Here is a 14,346-nt window from a genome sequence, read left to right on the forward strand (position 1 = left end):
ACGTGGATTATTTCTTAATTTCGAATATAAATGATGAAATTTTCCAAATTTATTTTGCTCTAAATATTTATATGATACTAATTTGTTGTCTTTCTTCTTCGTTTATGGAATTTTTTTAAAGCTAAGTATTTACAATTTTCTAGTAACACTACCGTATACTTCCCCATACTTAAGAATAGGAATGAATTGACATCGTCACGTTTGTCCTAGATTGAGCGATGCAAAGCGACGCTACATAAGCCACACGTCGCGTGAATTACTGGTCGCATCGTATCGCATCGCACCGCATCGCGTCGCGTCGTTTTCCGTCGCTCACATAGGACAACGGGTAAGGGACTTTCAGCCCTCGGTAATAATGTAATCTTTTACTATGCATTTAAAATTTTCAAAAATACTCATTCGTTTTCTCAGGATTCCAAAAAAAATATTGCGTTTAAAAAGAATTCGATCGAAATTTTGCACCTGCGCTCTCCAAAAGGATTAAAGTGTTATATTTACATTGTTATAAATACATCTTTGAAATCACTATTTCAAACGCTTTTAAATGAGCTGTCACATGATGTACTTTCCCATTAAAAAAAAACCAAAATTGTGGCTGTCACCTGAAGAGGGATCGCGTAAAGTTCGAAACATTGATGTTATAATATACTTTGATTATTTTAAAAATCGACCTTTCCAAACGTTTTGCTTATCTGCTAAAAACAAATAAGTTAATAAGGGGACAACACTTTTTCCAGCGCATGTATAAATGAAATCATATGAGAAATCACACAGTGTAAAGTCCATTAGGTTTAGGACAAAAAAGGGGGATTTGCAAAATTATTATTAATCAATTAATATCATACATTGAGATAATGCATTCAGAAATTATCAATATAAAATACATTCATAGTAGGGATGAATAGAATTGCTTGTGGGAATGAACGGAATTAATTGTTAGAATAAACGGAAATAATTGTAGAAATAAACAAAATACGACGTTGTTGCTTCAATGAATAGTGTTCGTTGGCTCAGTGAACAGTGTTCGTAATATTAATAAATGGATGTTCATCCATTCAATAAACGTAATACATTGGATCAACTAACGAACATAATGAATTGATGAATATCGCTTTGTTGTTCCAATAAAACCAAGAACAAGATTCGTCTGTAAATAGAACATTTCTCCATTTTTCCAGTCCCCAATCTGCATGAACACAACAGAATTCCAAGCGTTGTCTTTGATGAGCTACATCCAAGAAACGACCGGAAGAAAATTTTGTTCGCTTAATCTTCGACGTACGGTGTCAAGTGAAACTATAGTACCATGAACATCTACCAGTTTCCTAGTAAAAACTGTCGCAGTATCAGTCCGCTCTCAAAGCACTTGAGGTCTAAGAAACCGATCTTTCACGGAGTTTGTTGATCATGGTCTGATATTTGCATGAGAGTTTAATGAAATGGTAACAAATCAATTGGAAGTTCTGTCCAACAAAATACATGGAACGTTTTCGTAGTCTGACGTTCCAAATTTTTAACCTGTTCCACAATTAAAACTTCCTCTTTTAAAGTGTTCCCATACATCAAAGTTTGTCCGACTAGACACCGTTAAGCTATTAACAAATTTTCAGCTTGCTATTAATTAACTTTTTTTGGTACGCGGGATCCAGGTCTATTATATTTTGATAAATATATTTAATTATTATACAGGGCAAATCAACAAAACTAAAAGGAAAAAACTATGGAATTTCACGTGTCCGGTTACTTTTACGGGTCAGTGTACTATAAAAGTCCATATTTTTAAATAAGCCTCGAATTTGCAATACGTGATTAACAATTATACGTTAAGTGCAGCTTTGTTTCTTATCTAGTATGCATTCGTGCTTTTCCCAAAATTACTAGTTTAGCTGCAGTTTGTACGTGCCTAATTATTATTTGCTGTCGGCGGTTTGAATTATATTCCAAACTAGAATACTAGTGTGTATCTATACTGGTATTATCTACCTACCACGTCAAATAGATAGCAAATGTTTCCATATTTTTTACTTCAAATGATTTCATACGTTATGAACAAACAAAAAAACAAATGTCGTTGCATGCCATAATTTACTTGTTGCCACATTTCGAGAAATTAAACAAGTATTACGAGCAGACTACAAGAAGAGTCAAATATTTAATGTAATTAATTGTTTCAGAAGAAATGATAGTAGTCTAGTCGCAACATAGGGGGTCCCGTGGGCACTTTTAGATCGCCGCGATTTTATGGTGGTATTATAGGTTTTTGGGTCGCTTAATCCAATGGAAGTGGTCTGAAAGCCCAAATGTGGTGCGTTTAATTGTTATTAACAAATTATGGTAAAATTAGGTGTTTTTCAGGAATTATTAGAAGCTCTGTAAATAAACTGATAGTGTTTACTATGTAACAAAAATAAGAAAACTTCTGTTGGAGTGAAAGTAAAGAGAAAGATAACTCCAACAGAAGTAAGGAAAAAAAAAAAGAAAAAGACTATAGGAATAAAAATGAAGAGAGAGTGGGGTGTGTAAAGAAAAGGGGGAAGTTGCTTCTTCGTTGAGAAGCCGCAATAGGAAAAATAAAAAATACTAATTTGCAGTAGTACTGAAGAAAGGGGGATTAGAAGGGATAATTAGTCTTCTCTGGTGTATTTTTGGTCGCTGAATCGAATGTGACTAGTCGCGATTACTCAAAATGTGTTCTTATTTTGTTAATAACAAAATAATTGTTTATTCGCCGGAAAGCTCGAAATGCGTTATCTACAGCAATTTTGTAGTCTTTTTCATAGTATTCTTATACGCAAAATCGATTGTCACTAGTCGTGATAGCTTAAACCACGTTCCGACTTTGTTATTAATAAATTATTGCAAAAATAACGGTTTATAGTACGTTCACTCACGATTTTTGCTCTAGATTTTAAAAAACCACTTGGATTGACATGAAATTTGGCATGCACGTAGCTAACATGTCAAACAAAACAAGTGATATTGTGCCGATGTGTGCTTTTACCCTGGGGGTGAGTTTCACCCCGTTTCGGGAGTCCTTTTTGAGTAAGATTGTGCAAAAAATATGAATTAGAATATTTTTCCTAGCGGCTGCGCAGTGGCTTCCTGGACTAATAACATATATTATTATAATAAAAACTATCGATATTACGAGTGAAAATTGCCAAAAATAGCAAAATTCCAATCAAAAATTAGGTTGGAGAAAATGTAATCTCAAAGTTAAAATTCGGTATACGTTAAAAAAAATGCATTTTCTCGGCTTCCCATAGAGCAATTTTCTTCATTCTTTTTTTTTGTTCCCAAGTAACTCGAGTATCTAGCCATCTAACTAAGGGTAGGGCCAAGTTTGCAAGCGATTTATCGCGCGAGATAAATCGTTCACGACAATGTAGCGGGCGACAAGAAAGGAGCTGTCCACCGAAAAGCGATTCAAATATGTATCAGTTTTTGTCATCCCTCTCACACGATCGCGTCGAATTGCCATTCTTTTAGAAGATGATCCATTCATAGAGTGTTTGTTAAAAGGCAAATGGTGTGCATCCCATTAATAGATATTAACACAAAAAACAAATATTTGTCTGTTACACTTTTGTTTTTAAAATGTTTGTGTGTACCTGCCATGAAATGGGTCTACTTTGCACTTTGGAAATTAAAATTTCTTTGGAACAAGACATCTAGACCAGGGTAATAAGACAAAAATATACCCTGTTCGTGACACTGGAGCAGCCAGGGTACTGAAGCGTTTTTTCGACAAGTAATACCTATAGGATCAAATTGTAACTATTTCCTGCGTGAGATCTGGCGGCCATTTTTATTTATAAACAATTAACTGTAAAAAAATGGCATTTTTCCCTTTTTTTTTCAAATCAATGGAAAACAGTGAAACTTATGATTTTTTTAGTACAAATATCTTTGAGAATATAGAAAAAGCTTTAAAATGACATATTACAAAGTTTGATATACTCATTTATTGTTAATATAATTGCGAAAAAAGGTCGGAATTGCCAAAAAAATTATTTTTGCAATAACTGCTGTAAAAATTAGTGGACAGGTTTGAAATTTTTGTCAAATGAGGGTTCTTTAGTGCTTAATATGTGATAAAAATTTCAAAGCGATTCATTCAATTGTTTAAATTTTATTCGAATTGTTTATCTCAGTGAGCATTTTTTTTGCACTAACATAAGTCAGAAAAAAATGACGTTAGAACCATTCCACGGGTGTCAAATGGAAGAGCATGAACTATGTTTTCAACTTGGTTTAAAAAAAGTGAATAAAAAATGCATTTATTAGTAATAAATAATTGTGCAAAAGTATCGTAAATCTCTCCTTATAAACTTTTTGAATAACTTTTTCCAAAAAACTTAACTCTTTTACCCTGTTTTAAGTGCACAACTACCAAGTAATGTTATTTATAACATAATTGATAAAAAATTGTAATAAATATATATAATTTCTTATATAACAAAATAAAAAATTTATAAGGAAAGATTTACGATACTTTTGCATAATTATTTATTACTAATAAACGCATTTTTTATTCGCTTTTTCTAAACCAAATTGAAAATATAGCTCATGCTCTTTCATTTGACACCTGTGGAATGGTTCTAAAGTCATTTTTTTCTGACTTATATTATTGTAAAAAAAATGCTCTCTGGGATAAACAATTTGAATAAAATTTAAACAATTGGATGAATCGCTTTGAAATTTTTATCACATATTAAGCACCAAAGAACCCTTATATGACAAAAATTTCAAAGCTGTACACTAATTTTTACAATAGATATTGCGAAATTATTTTTTTTTGCAATTCCGACCTTTTTTCGCAATTATATTAACAATAAATGAGTATATCAAACTTTGTAATAAGTCATTTTAAAGCTTTTCCCATAATCTCAAAGATATTTGTTCTAAAAAAACCATAAGTTTGACTGTTTTCCATTGATTTGAAAAAAAAAAGAGAAAAATGCCATTTTTTGACACTTAATTGTTTATAAATAAAAATGGCCGCCAGATCCTACGCAGGAAATAGTTACAATTTGCTCTTATAGGTATTACCTGTCAAAAAAACGCTTCAGTACCCTGGCTGCTCGAGTGTCATGGAAAAAACCTTATTACCCTGGACTAATCGTGCTGTCTATTTTGAAGACAAAATGGAATTAAAGTCGCTTAGAAATCAAACCAAATTGGAAACAGAGCGACACGCTTAGCCGCCGAGCGATTTTTCGCTAAGCGATTTTTTAGGTATGGCCACTGTAATAATATTCATTGGGTTTGAAATATTTTTTGTAGTTCAATCGTCCACGACTTATCTCTCAAGAAAAATCGCTCGCAAGCCTGGCCGTACCCTTACGAATTATTAAACGTCAAACTTGCTTTTGTTTTGTTATAATAAATTAATTTATTTATTATAACAAAAATTTTTCATTTGTTTAAATAATTATACAGCTTTCAAATGAGAATATTTGTGTTTTTAACGTTAAAAGCTACACTTGTAGTAAGTTCATCTAAAAAAGTCTACAAGTGGAAAAAATATCTTATAAATAAATTAAGCAGACCTACAGGTAGACAAACACTTAGATGAAGGGATGGTGTGAATGGGGATGCTAGGAAAATTTACGTGACAAACTATCAAAGGTTATCTATGGATAGGATTGAATGGTGAAGATGAATTATACTTATCGAGGCCCTACTTTAGAGATGCAGCACAAGTGATGATGTTGAGAATTTCGGTCTCAAATATTTTTTTTTTATTAGAAAAAGGATCTGAAACCTAATTTTATTAAAAATGTAGGTTTCCTGCAAAATTAAATCTTTTTTAACACCAGTGTTGTATTTTACTGTCAAGAATAAATGTGTTCACGTTATTTTGATTAACTGTCTACAGCTACAGTAAATAGGATGTGTTTATCAACATTTTTTTTTAAGTTACACTCATATTTTATCTCGTGTGCAATGATATATAGTTAGTTAAATATAAATATTAGAACCACAGATTTTAAACATGAGTCAAGATTGGAATTATCTAAAGAGACCCAATTTATTTTTTGATAAATATTGTGAAAAATTGCAATTAAATATATACTTTAAATCGGGTTAGATACACTCATTAATTTACAAATAATGCGGAAAAAATAGATCGGCCAAGCAGTTTGTTTTACATTTTTATTACTTGAATAATGGCATTTTTCCAAGTTATAAATAGGACCAGTTTTCCTTATTAAACTGATGAACGCATTACTTACAAGCTAATGTAAATATTCTACATTTTTCTTTACTTTAATTTTTTACATCAGTAATCTGAGAATGATGTACATCAGCAATCTTTTTAATGATGGTTTCTGCTGGGTATTTCTGCGAGGCCTTTGGAAGACCATGCAGGAAGCTGTACTACTCTCGAAGGCCAGGTGTGAGCAAGTCACCTAGGCCTAGAGTCAACACGGAAAGAGGCCCATCAGAGCTCAATCCTTTTGATACCGTAGGTATCTGGGAAGAATGAATTTTCCTTTAAATGCATAGTTTGTGGGTACAACCCATACCACCAAATTGCACTATTTTGTTTGCTTTCACAAAATTAATGGGAAATGTCAAGAGTTGTATGTATTATCGTCTAATAGTCTAATGTATTTGGTCTTACTAATGAAGTGTAACATTCCTTGTCGATAGCCTTCATTTTCCGTTGTCAGAAATGCGTGAGCTGCATAGCACTGCCTTTATTTCCTTGTTTCCAATTCCGTAGCATTTTACTTGTTTTATCATCTCGTCATACATTCGATTAAAATTTAATGCAGACTCATTAAGCCCACTAATATTTAATATTAGTGGGCTTAATGAGTCCGCATGTCTAGTATATACAGGGTGCAGTATCAGTGCAAGGAAGTCTAATTACTTATTTGTCGTAAAAGATATGAAAAAAATTAGTTAGGTAAATGTCAAACAAGATGGCCGTTGAATGTGTGGGCTATAATTGTCGAAAATTATGTCATTGGGGCCTATTTTTCCAGGATCACGTAAAATGGACTTACCTATATTTCTGGATAACGAACTGCCGCAATTTTTGAAAGTAGTATTGCTTTCAAATCTTCATACCCTTCAAAACCCTATAAAATCGAAACAACTAACAAGATCTAACAGTAAAACACTGAAAACGTTTGATTTCTATACTTCCACAAAATTTATTATAACTATGTGACTACAGCTGTTTCGAAAGAGAGCCTTTCTCAAGTGATTTAGTTTACTATGGGTTTGCCTTTTTAAAGTCTTTAACTGAAGAGGTTGAGGAGTGGGGAGCTGTTTGTCTCGAGTTAGTCATTCAGAATTATATCTGTATTTTTTATTTATTAATTTCGATAGATTCTAATAAAGATAACTTAAGGCCTAAGATAAATATGGCTTAAGGCCTTTATTTTGAATATGCAGAATTTGAAACTCTTCATTAAAAGAATGATTATGATCTATAAGGTGAAGGGCGTATGTAGAAGTGTCTGTTTTTCTATTGTTGAAAGCCCTTTTGTGTTCTGTTATCCGTCTGTCAAAGGTTCTGCCAGTTTGACCGATGTAAGTTTTCGGACAGTCACCACAAGTTAGTTTGTAGACACCACTCTGTAGTTGTTTTCTCTTTCGGCTCTTATTGTTCTTAATATATTTGCTTAAGTTGTTGTTAGTTCTGAAAACTGGTGTTATTCCTTTCTTTTTTATGTATCTGGCTATTTTTGTTATTATCTTGCCAGTATATGTGATGGAGCAGAAGGTACTGGGTTTTTTCTGTGGTGGTGGATAGACTAATTTCAGGGCTTTCTTATGGAGTTTTTGGTTTAAAATTTTATTAATTGTTTGTTCGTTATAGCCATTGTTTACTGTTATTTGTTTAATGATGTTCAGTTCTATTTCGAAGTTATTTTTTGACATGGGAATTTCTGTCAGTCTATGTATCATGCTATGGTAGGCTGTTTGCCTACCAAATCTGTGTTGTGTAGGATGGGACGATGAATTGTGTATAAATTTCCATGTCAAAAAATATCTTCGAAATAGAACTGAACATCATTAAACAAATAGCAGTAAACAATGGCTATAACGAAAAAAACAATTGATAAAATTTTAAACCAAAAACTCCATAAGAAAGTCTTGAAATTAGTCTATCCACCACCACAGAAAGAACCCAGTACCTTCTGCTCTAGCACATATACTGGCAAGATAACAACAAAAATAGCCAGATACATAAAAAAGAAAGGAATAACACCAGCTTTCAGAACTAACAACAACTTAAGCAAATATATTAAGAACAATAAGAGCCGAAAGAGAAAACAACTACAGAGTGGTGTCTACAAACTAACTTGTGGTGACTGTTCGAAAACTTACATCTGTCAAACTGACAGAACCTTTGACAAACGGATAGCAGAACACAAAAGGGCTTTCAACAATAGAAAAACAGACACTTCTACATACGCACTTCACCTTCTAGATCATAATCATTCTTTTAATGAAGAGTTTCAAATTTTGCATATTCAAAATAAAGGCCTTAAGCTATATTTATTAGAATCTATGGAAATTAATAAATTAAAAAATACAGATATAATTCTGAATGGCCAACTCGAGACAAACAGCTCCCCACTCCTCAACCTCTTCAGTTAAAGACTTTAAAAAGGCAAACCCATAGTAAACTAAATCACTTGAGAAAGGCACTCTGCCGAAGCAGCTGTAGTCACATAATTATAATAAATTTTGTGGAAGTATAGAAAACAAACGCTTTCAATGTTTTACTGTTAGATAAAATGAACTTCCATCAAGTAACGGTCGAATCCATCAATTAAATAACAAGATGTACATACAACTATATAAAACAATCATACGGCCCGTAGTGATGTATGACAGCGAAACGTGGACGATAACAAAGGCAAACGAAGAGAGATTGTTAGAATTTGGGAAAACAAGATCTTTCGGCCTGTGCTTTATGAATCAGCAGGACAATATAAGATAAGAGCTAACAAAGAGCTCGAAGAACTATAGGTACCCAGACGACATCATAATAAAAGAAATAACGCACTGAAGACTCAAATGGGCAGGACACCTCAGAAGACATTCTGACGAAAGACCAGTAACGCTGGTATGGAAGAAGATCACGTGGGAGCCCTCGACTCTGGTGGCGAGATAATATTCAGGACACCTGAAAGACATGTGGAGAACTGGATGGAGATTGCTCAAGACAGAGGCATATTATCGAGTCGGCTAAAACCCCACGAAGGGTTGTAACACCACGGAGCAAGAAAGTAAGTAAGTAAGTACCATAGAGGCAGACCTCAACCTCAACCAGATGGACTGATAACATTAAGCTAATAGCTGGCTACGATTGAATTCAAAAGACAACGATCAGAAATGAACGGATCAAATGACGGATGGAATAGTTGATGATGGCCATAGAACATACATCAGAGAATGTGAAATAACAAGATGGTGCTCTATCACAATTCTTTAGTGAATGAGCATTTAAATGAAAATTATCCTAGAAGATGGATTGGAAGGGAAGGAGCCAGAGGGTGATCTCCATAATCTAAAGAGTTAAGCCAGTTAGACTTTCTTCGGGTGTTATATAAAAAATAAGGTGTATAAAACACCAGCTAAACTAGACTAGATATGAAGAAGAGAATTAGAAATGAATGTATGAGATTAAACCGAAACGTATTTAATTTCATTTCATTGTAACCCTAGGATATCCTCAAGAAGATGGTTTTACAAAGAATATAATAGACATTTTATAAAGACCATTAATCGGCTGAGAGCAAATCATGGTCTTACTCCATCTTACATGCATAGAATCGGCTTGGCAGATACTCCCAATTGTACTTGTGGCAAAAATCGGAGATCTAACACATGTCATATTATAATGTCATTTATAGATAAATAACATAAACGACCTTTATAAGGAATTAAAAAATTTAAAATGTTGTTTCCCAATAAACCTTAATACTTTAATATTTACAAATGATATAGAAATTCTTCATCTCATTTATAAACATGTTAAATTATGTAAATACAAGTTGTAAACTAGGAATAATTTGTTAATTTGGTTTGAAAAAATTAAAAAGAAAAAATAATAATATATAAAAAAGAACATATAAGTAATAAAATAATAAACAAGTAAAAAAAATAACAAAAAAAATAGAAGTAAAAAGTGATTACCACAAATTAAAATATATAATAAAAAAATATAATATTTTAGTACTTACGTTATGAAATAAGAAATTTATGACTATGAATCTGCAATCAATCACAAACAAGTCTGGCTAATTGGCTCTGCCAAGGCCATTTTTCAAGCAAAAAAAACCGAAATGTAGTGTAAGTCGCTCTTTTGAAGACCGCTTGCTATTTTGTATTGACGTTTTTTAAACATTTTTTACGTCATTTTAAATATTAATTATACATCCAACTATTTTCTTGTTATTTTTTTTAAGTAAAGACATTGTTTTACATTTAATTTTATTTGTATTGTTACTTTACTTTATGTTGATTTAATGTTAATGTGATGTTAACTACGGCTATAAAATTTACATTAGTGTAATGATTTTGTATAATTGTATAATTTAATACCTATTATCTTCACAGTCTAATTGTCAAAGTCTTAGCTAGTGTGTTTTTAATAGGTTTGTTCTAGCATCAGTTTCAAATGGTTTGAAACCATCAGCGAATGGTCGACCAGCGTGAGTAGAGGGGATAGCACTGGTGACTGTATTATGTTCTCTCACTGACCAACTGTTTGCTGACGGTTTCTGACTAGTTTGACTGTTTGCTAGAACAAACCTAATACTTAATTTAAAATTTAGTTTGATATTCACGAAGTGTCAAACTCAAATGTAAATAACCTATGCTTTGCAAATCGAGATTAAAAAACTAGCCTACTTAATAGCAACGATTTCAGCTGGACACGTAGTGTGTCGGCAGAAAGTAAAACGATTGTGACGTCACATTGTAGACTTTGAGGTCGATTATCTCGAAGACGGTTAGAAATATCGAAATGCCGTTTTCAGATTTGGATTCAGAAGAAAAAACTACATAAGAATCCATCGATAAATCTGATCTGAGTAATGCAGGAGCGGCAACGCAATAACACACACACTTTTGCGAATTTATAAACGAAATGTTTTCGTTGAAAATATGTTTAAATCGTTTATATGTAGCTTAATCTTTCTTCTCGCGATATGCTCTGTACATTTAGCATTTTCTGGGGCATGCAATAGATACACATCACAAATTACCTCAATGCGGTTAAGTCTAAAATTGCAACATCGGATGTCTCGTCTCATCTCTTCCGCTTCCGTCTCTCTCTCTCTCTCTCTCAACATTGGATTTCTCGGCGGTAATTTTCAATTATATACACTAAGAAGTAATCAAGTGAATATTGCCGTTGAGCTTAGAGCTTACTCGTCAAATTTGAGTGATCTCTTGACCTTTTAATCCTCGTTATTTGTGGGGCTTTAGGACAGGTAATTAAAGAAACGTTGTCGGTGCAGAAAATGTTTCTTTTTTACTGAAAATAGATTTGTAGTACAAGGATTGTACAATCGGGGCATGTATGTAGGTATACATATGAAATTATTAATATAATTTCAGAGTTATGTGGACTGTATGTTTTTAGGTGGCTGGTTTAAGATAGATTAGAGAGAGATGATGATACCGACAATATTCATCATCATCATTCTCTTTGCCTTATCTCTATGCGGGGTCGGCTTCCCTAATTGCATTTCTCCACACAATTCTATCTTGGGTCATATCAATGTTAATCCCCTTTACCAACATGTCCTGCCTTATCGTCTCCCCCCAGGTCTTCTTTGGTCTTCCTCTCCTACTCCTTCCAGGAATCTGCACTTCAGCTACTCTTCGTATTTAATGATTAACGTCTCGACGTTGAACATGACCAAACGATATTAACCTATGCTCTCTCATTTTGGCATCAATTGGTGCCACACCTAGACTTCCCCTAATATACACATTTCTAATTGTATCCTTCTTTGTCACTCCACTCATCCATCTAAGCATTCTCATTTCCGCCACATGCATTCGTTGTTCCTCTTTCTTTTTCACTGCTTAACATTCAGTTCCGTAAATCATAGCCGGTCTTATGGCTGTTTTACAGAATTTTCCTTTCAGCTTCATTGGAATTTTTCTGTCACACAACTCGCTTCTTTGCACTTCATCCATCCAGCCCTAATTCTACTGCATGCATCTCCATCTATTTCTCCATTACTCTGTAAAGCCGATCCTAGGTACTTAAAATTATTGCTTTTCACAATCATTTCACCATCCAAAGATACCATTTTATTTGTAGTAACTTCATCTTTAAATGAACATTCCAAATACTCTGCTTTTGTCCTACTAAGTTTTAAACCTTTTTCCTCCAGGGCTTGTGTTCACTGTTCCAGTTTTTGTTCTAAGTCTCTTTCACTATTTCCTATTAACACTACATCATCAGCATACATTAGGCACCATGGAAGGAATGCTACCCTGTAGTTTCGCTATTATCTGGTTCAAAACTAATGAGAATAAATAAGGACTAAGCACCGAGCCTTGGTGCAATCCTACTTTCACCTGAAATTTATCAGTCTCTCCCACACCTGTCCTAACACTAGTCATTACTCCCTCATACATATCTCTCACAATCTTTATATATTCCCCAGGGACTCCTTTCTTATTGAGTGCCCACCACAGAAGCTCTCGAGGAACTCTATATATGCTTTCTCAAGATCAATGAATACTTCGGTTTCTTCACGTATCCGTCTATCAATTACTCTCTCCCATATTTTCATGGTGTAGCTAAGTAGTTTTATAGCCCTGTAGTTTGTACACTGTTGTATGTCTCCCTTGTTTTTGTAGACAGGTACTAATATACTGCTTCTCCATTCGTCTGGCATTTGTCCAACTTCCATAATTCTATTAAATAGACCTGCTAGCCAACTTATTCCTGTCTCTCCCAATGCTCTCCATACTTCCCCAGGAATATCATCTGGTCCGAATGCTTTTCCTTTCTTTATTTTTTGAAGCGCTTGAGCCACTTCCGCGTTTGATATTCTGGTAATCATTGCTGTTACTGTATCCGTTAACTCCACAGGCTGTCTGTCAAATTCTTCATTTAATAAACTGTCAAAATACTTTCTCCATCTCTTTTTGACATCCTTTTCGTAAATTAATATTTTATTATTTTCATCTCGGATACATCTAATCTGATTAAAATCTCTTGCTTTCTTTGCTCTCTGTTTGGCTATTTTATATATCTTAGGTGCAAAAATCTAGATATATAAGACCATAATACGACCGGCAGTCGCGTATTGAAGCGAAACGTGGACGGTAACAAAAAGAGAAGTAAATAATTTGCTGGTGTGGGAATGTAAAATCCTTCGACTGATAAAGTTTCTAAATAAGTGCGATAGACTTTAAGGGGTACCTAAATGAAAAAATAATGACAGTTTGCTTTATAAACGTATGTTTGCAAATGTTTCGTTTCCGAGATACGGGATGTTGAATTTTTCTTACAAACTGACGATGTATTTACTGCTTTAAAACCAGTTGAGATATGCAAATGAAATTTGGTAGGTTTTAAGAGATAGTTATTGCCGATTTTTTGACATAAAATTAAGAATTTTATATTCACCATTAGCGTGCATATGGGTAATATTATCGGTGATATTACTCGTATGCGCGCTAATGGTGAATATTAAATTCTTAATTGTATGTCAAAAAATGTGCAATAACTACGTCTTAAAACCCACCAAATTTAATTTGCATATCTCAACCGGTTTTAAAACAATAAATATATCGTCAATTTGTAAGAAAAAATTCAACATCCCGTATCTCGGGTTTATAAAACAAACTGTCATTATTTTTTCATGGAGAATTACCCCTTAAAGTTTGTCGCACTTATTTAGAAACACCGTGTATTGATGAAGAACATGTGGTTGTTAAAATACCTAACTTTTTTATTATCCAACATAAACGAATTAATCAAAAAACAGAATATTAAGAAAACCTGAACATTTAGTTGGGTTTTAATTTCAGTATTTTATAAATGCTAAAATATTGCACAGGGTGATGCGAACTTTGAGAAAAAAAACACAGTTTGATTCGTACACCCGGTATACAATAAAAATTTACCTGTTTAGCAACAACATTATTACAGAGATATTGTTCAAGAATCAGGCTATAACATATTTAAAAAATCACTTAAATCGGCCAACAGGTTTAGGAAATACGAGACACCAAAATGACCAAATTTTTAAGTGGGCCCATTTCTATGCATTTCTGTGCATGCGATTTCTAACTTATAAATTATTTGATCGATCTATTTGGAATTTAGAATACTTTAAT

The 14,346-nt window shown here is 33.3% G+C and overlaps 1 protein-coding gene across 4 annotated transcripts in view; it reads right to left on the reverse strand.

The window, feature by feature from the left end:
- Positions 1-14,346, reverse strand: part of LOC126879472 (diacylglycerol lipase-alpha) — a 142,094-nt gene that overhangs the window by 121,622 nt on the left and 6,126 nt on the right. The window contains exon 1 of one of the 4 annotated variants that reach the window (XM_050642499.1): positions 10,218-10,455. The exons of the other annotated variants lie outside the window; for them this stretch is intronic. The gene's annotated coding sequence lies outside the window, so the exon portion shown is untranslated. Of the gene's footprint in view, positions 1-10,217; positions 10,456-14,346 lie in introns of those variants that run through there. 4 annotated transcript variants of the gene reach the window in all.

This window comes from Diabrotica virgifera, chromosome 2, assembly GCF_917563875.1.
Source record: "Diabrotica virgifera virgifera chromosome 2, PGI_DIABVI_V3a".
Lineage (NCBI taxonomy): Eukaryota > Metazoa > Arthropoda > Insecta > Coleoptera > Chrysomelidae > Diabrotica > Diabrotica virgifera.